At 46.6% G+C, this 5,699-nt stretch overlaps 1 long non-coding RNA gene across 1 annotated transcript; it reads right to left on the bottom strand.

Annotated features, from left to right (window-relative positions):
- Positions 1-4,139: 4,139 nt before the first annotated feature.
- LOC106726317 lies at positions 4,140-5,321 on the bottom strand. The gene is made up of 2 exons (XR_001362368.1): positions 4,912-5,321; positions 4,140-4,771 (listed from the first exon to the last, which is right to left on the bottom strand). It is a non-coding gene; the product is annotated as an uncharacterized LOC106726317 (long non-coding RNA).
- Between the last annotated feature and the right edge of the window lie 378 nt (positions 5,322-5,699).

Below are 5,699 nucleotides of genomic sequence, written 5' to 3'. Positions count from 1 at the left end.
GGAATAAATAGAGCCCCCACATTCCAAAAAAGGCATGGGTGTCGGGGTTAGGGTTCAGGACTCTGTTAAGACTTGGTTTTGGCCCTGGCCGGTATGGCTCAGTGGATAGAGCGTCGGCCTGCGGACTGAAGGGTCCTGGGTTCGATTCCCAGTCAGGGCACATGCCCTGGTTGAGGGCTCGATCCCCAGTAGGGGGCATGCAGAAGGCAGCCGATTGGTGATTCTCTCTTATCATTGATGTTTCTCTCTCTCTCAGTCTCCCCTCCTCTCTGAAATCAGTAAAAATATTTAAAAAAAAAAAAGGCTTAGTTTTGCGCCTCACCAGCAGTGTAGCCTTGGGTGAGCCACTTGATTTCTCCTTCTCTCTCATCATTGATGTTTCTATCTCTCTCTCTCAGTCTCCCCTCCTCTCTGAAATCATTAAAAATATTTTTTAAAAAAGACTTGGTTTTGCGCCTCACCAGCAGTGTAGCCTCGGGCGAGTCACTTGATTTCTCCCAACCTGAGTCTCACCACCTGTAAACCAGCAGCATGTCCCGGGCTGTGAGGAGACTGACTCCAGTTGGAGCCACAACTCAGCCTCTGTGTGACTTCGGAGAGATCCACCTCTTTCAATCTTTGGTTTCCTCGCCCAGAAACGGGCACTGGGTATTTAGAGAGTTAAAGCAGAGCCTGGCACCTCGTTGGCACTCTGGGACTGTTCACTCCCCCTTCTTGCTGAGTTTTGTCCCGAGTTTTTAGTCATTGTCCACATCTATTGCCCTGACTGCTGACAGGTGCAGGGGGAAGAGCAGGAGCAGCAGTGAAAAACCAAAACAAAGTGAGTCACGTCTCATTCAGTCATTCAGAGGGATGAACATTGGACCGTGGGGCTGGCTCAGAACCAGAATCAAATCATTTTAATGTCCTGAGACTAAATGGGATTAAGAGGGTTTATAATCTGTGAAGAGCTGCCAGGACTGAGGTAAGAATTAATCTCCAGGAAGGGAGCCCACCTGGTGGCGTTTCAGTGTTTGCTCTGCTTCTCTGCCTGGTTGAGATGCAGGAGGAAAGTCGAGTGGGTGAGAAATGGGGGAACAGCCTCGGTCCCTCTTTCAGCAGTTCGGCACCTCCTCACGTCTGGACCCAGAAGGAAAAGGACAGCTCAGCTTTTAGGATCAAGGGAGAACTTTAATGAATTTCAAGGTTGGATTTAGAGCCCTCAGGTTTTGCAGCTTCACTCTAGTGGTTGAATGTCCCCATTCATGCCCTTGAACTCTGATTATGACTTACCCTCTTGCCACCTCCTCCAACTGCCACTACCACTGCCACCCGCTGCCACTTCTGCTACCGTCGAGTCATGACTCACAAAGAAGGTAGCATGAGACATAAAAATAAGCATATTTAAAATAGGTACTAAAGTCTAGCAATTAAGACCGTCGACTCTAGCGCTAGACTGTCTGAGTTCAAATCCAGGCTCTGCCTTTACTACTTATGTGATCTTGGGCAAATTACTTAACCCCAGTGTGCCTCAGTTCCCACATCTATAAAGTGGGGTGACAATAACAGTTCCTGCCTCTTCCATGTAGTGTGAGGGTTAAAGGAATTAAAATGCAGAACGCCCTTAGAACAATACCTGACACCAAGTAAACCCTATATAAGCGTTAACTATTTGTATCCTTGGAAGTCCTTCAAGATGTTCCATTGGAGATTGCCATGCCTTTTCTCAGTAAGTTTAACACAGACACGTGTTTCAGTTGTTGGGAAGGATGGCTGTTTCCTCAGATGAGGCCCTTGGCTTGGGGTGAGATGCCGTGTTGTGTGACAGGGATGTTTCTTTATCGTTAATGATGTTCTCTGTTCAGTGAGATGATCACCCAGGGAAGCTGAGATGGTCCAAGGTGCTGGGGTGTCCCACCTCCCACTTCACACCCCGGCAGAGTCTCTAGCACTATTTTAATTGGCCCTTTTCCTCTGCTGCTTAGATGTAGGTGGAAGTGAATGTAAGCCTGATGCCATCGCATGGTCCTGCTGCTATTGCTGCTATCACCTTCGCCACACATCAAACTATTTACTAACCACTTTACAGGTATCATCGTGTTTAACCCTTAACAACTCTGTGGGGTGAATATTGTTAGCCCCATTTGAAAGGAGGAGTGACTTGGCGAGGTCACATAGCGGGGAAGGAGAGGAACTGGAATGCACATGGTGTTCGGCCCTCGGGCTAGTGTTGTTCACCGTGCGGTTACACACATCGGCTGCCTTCACTAGGTTGTTTCTTTAGCAGAGGAACAGTGTCTCCCACGTCTTTCCATCACACAAAACCCTTGCATCATGAGCCTGGCACTTGGCACATGTGATTTTAAGATAGTGAAAACATTGGCACATCTGAGCTCCCTTCCAGGGTGTGTCTTCCAGAATGTTCTAATTATAATTTCTATAATATGTTCAAGCCCTTGCATCAGGAGGCCCGACTCTGGGTTTTTTCTTTCCTGGTGACTCGAGGGCAAGGATTGGCGCAGGAGACTCAGGGGAAGAGGTTGGTGGAAGGGAGCGTCATTCTACCAACACGGATGGCTGGTTGGCCTCTCTTACTCCCAGTAATTTGAGAAGAGCTTTTAGCTCGGTGCATTTGGTGTTTCGGGTGACGAGCACGTGGATGGGGTAAATGCCCCATTCTTTAGATGAGATTTGCTTCCTACTTGGTTTTACCTCAGAGACAGAGAAGAAGGCAATATCTGTAGAAAGATATACACGTGTGGGTTTCCAGGTAGCAGCCCCAGAGACACTGACAAGGAGAGCTTGACCAGACCTCATCTCGGATGGTCTTAGAAAAGCAGGAGGAGCAAAGGAAGACGTATGCACACACCCACCACTCCATATAACAGATAACACAAGGACGCCCGGATTACCCACCAGCTTAAGATACAAACAATTACCAAAGACCTAAATGCAAGTGCTGAAACGATAAAACTCATAAGAAAACATGGGAGGAAATCTTCCTGACATTGGATTTGGCAATGATTGTTTGGATACAACACCAAAAGCTCATGCAGCAAAAGAAATAGATAAATTGAACTACATTAAAATAAAACGTTGCCATGGCTGGTGTTGTTAAGTGGTTAGAGCATCAGCCCACAGAAAGAGCCTCGGGTGAGGATTAACTAACACACACACACACACACACACACACACACACACACACACAACAATAAAACTGTGCATCAAAAGACACAATCAAGAGAGTGAAAAGGCAACCTATGACACAGGAGACAATATTTACAAATTATATATCTGATAAGGGGTTAATATGCACGATATATAAAGAACTCCTATCAGTTAACAACAACAAAATAAACAAACCAATTTAAAAAATGGGCAAAGGACTTGAATAGACAATTCTTTAAAGAAGATACACAAAGGGAAATGCAAGTGTAAATCAAAACCACAAGGAGATATCCCCTCACACTATTAGGATGGCTAATGTTAAAAAAACACAAGTGTTGATAAGGATAGGGAGAAATTGGGACTTTTGTGCTCTGTTGGTAAGAATGTAAAATGGTGTAGCTGCTGTGGAAAACAATATGGCAGTTCCTCAAAATATTAAACATATAAAAACCATATGATTCTATAATAGAAAATAATAAGTGTTGGGGAGGATGTGAAGAATTGGAACCCGTGTGCACTGCCAGTGGGAATGTAAAATGGAAACAGTATGGAGTTTCCTCAAAACAATTAAAAACAGAATTGCCATATTATCAGCAATTCCTATTTTCAAAAATAATTGAAAGCATGGTTTCAAAAAGTTATTGTACACCCATGTTCATAGCAGCATTCTTCACAATAGTCAAAAGGTAGAAGCAACCCAAGTGTCTATCAATGGAGAGATGAACAAAGCAGAGTACATACATGCAATAAAATATCATTCAGCTTTAAAAAGGAAGGAAATTCTGACACATGCTACAACATGGATGAACTTTGATGTCATTATGCCATTAGAGACCAGGAACGTGGTGGAGGACGAGGGGGTGGGGAGAGTGAGGCAGTGAGGGAGCTGGATGAGAGAGCTGGAGAGATTTTTGTGTTGAGACCGTGAAATTTCCGGGAGAGGAAATGGCTTCTGGTAAAACTTTCTGGAGATTTCTTTATGATATTTTTTATTAAATCCCTAGATTGAGCCCTTTAAGAAAAGCTTAGCTGCCACTGGAGTCAGATTTGTGCCTCTTTTGACTGTAGCTACGTGCAAATCCAGCTAAATTGCTGAGGTGAGGTTGTAGGAATAGTCCGTATTAGTTGGATTAGACCTGGCTCTGAGTAGCTTACCAATAATTGCCAATTGAGGGATCACACCATGCCAGCTCTTGGCAACACTGAAAGCTGACCTGCTCATCTCCTTTCTTTGCTGGCTTGATGGGATTCTCCCCAATCTTCGATCCCTGAGGAGCTGGGATGAGGGCACGTGTCTCCCTTCCTCTGCATTCTGGGCCGAGAGGTCTGAAGCAGGGTCTAGAGATAGACTGAGGCAGGAGAGGCCCCCAGGGAGCCCCCACTCTGAGTGGGAAGACTGAGCCCTGCCCTGAATCAGTGCCAGCGGTGGAAGTACACAACCTCCTCCCAAGGACCACCCAGGGAGAAAGGAGAGCTCTCACCCTCAAAGGTCGTACAGTCTGAGGGAGGAGGACATGGCCTCTGCTGAGAAGGCAGGAGACAATCTGGGTAGCAGATTGGGAGTGAAGTTCGGGGTGGCAGGGCTCTGAGATGGGGGTGGTGTAGAGGGACATCAGGAGTAGAGCTGTGGGGGGAAGGGGGCAGAATTTGGGGCGGGGAAAGGCTTGAGCAAGGCCTGGGTGGAGGGAGGAAGGGCCTGAGGCCGGGCTCCACAGCGGCAGGTTGTGCCACTGCATATCTAGGCAGTAAGATCATCGGACTCACCTGCATTGGTTGGTGCCAACATCCAAGTGCTAACCGTTCGCAGGAACCCTTCCCCAGCGGGGCAGTGCCTATGGTATGGCAGGTGTAGCCAAGATCCTGGGCTGAGAGCAGGGATGTGGAGGGTGAGGTTCCTGGTTCCCAGGGTGAGGAGGGGCTTTAAGACATGCCTAAGGCTGGTAGTGGTTTCTCTGGAGTCCTCCCGACAGGGGAGCTGAGGAGGAGACAGAGTATCACCTAGGTCCTAGGACCTCTCCCATCCCTCCCTCCATCCAACTCCTCTTCAAATCTCACCTGTCTTTCCCAGGGCCTTGCTCTCAGCTGGATGCTAATTAGTCACTCCCAAGTGTCAGCAGGTAATAAAGGAGTATTTACATTGTAATGACTTCTTAAAATTGAATACAGTTCCTCATGTTGTGGTGACCCCCAATTTCATTGTTACAAATTGAACATAATTAAAGCATAGTGATTAATCACAAAAACAATATGTAATTATATATGTGTTTTCCGATGGTCTTAGGCGACCCCTGTGAAAGGGTCGTTCGACCCCCAAAGGGGTCGCGACCCACAGGTTGAGAACCGCTGCTCTAGGGCATCTGAAAGGAACATGGCCCTGCTGACACCTTGATTTTAGCTCATTGGGACTTATGACCTCCTGAAATGTTATGTATTTGCATTGTTTTAAGCCATCAAGTTTGTGCCAATTTGTTACAGAATAGGAAAGAAATACAGGGAGTTACGCTGTCTCTGGTCCTGAACTCTCATTCTCTATCTAGTGTTACATTCCTGCC

The sequence above is a fragment of the Myotis brandtii genome, unplaced genomic scaffold (genome assembly GCF_000412655.1).
Source record: "Myotis brandtii unplaced genomic scaffold, ASM41265v1 scaffold250, whole genome shotgun sequence".
NCBI lineage: Eukaryota > Metazoa > Chordata > Mammalia > Chiroptera > Vespertilionidae > Myotis > Myotis brandtii.
The sequence above is the reverse complement of the archived record's forward strand: the minus strand, read 5'-3'. Positions and strand labels throughout refer to the sequence as shown.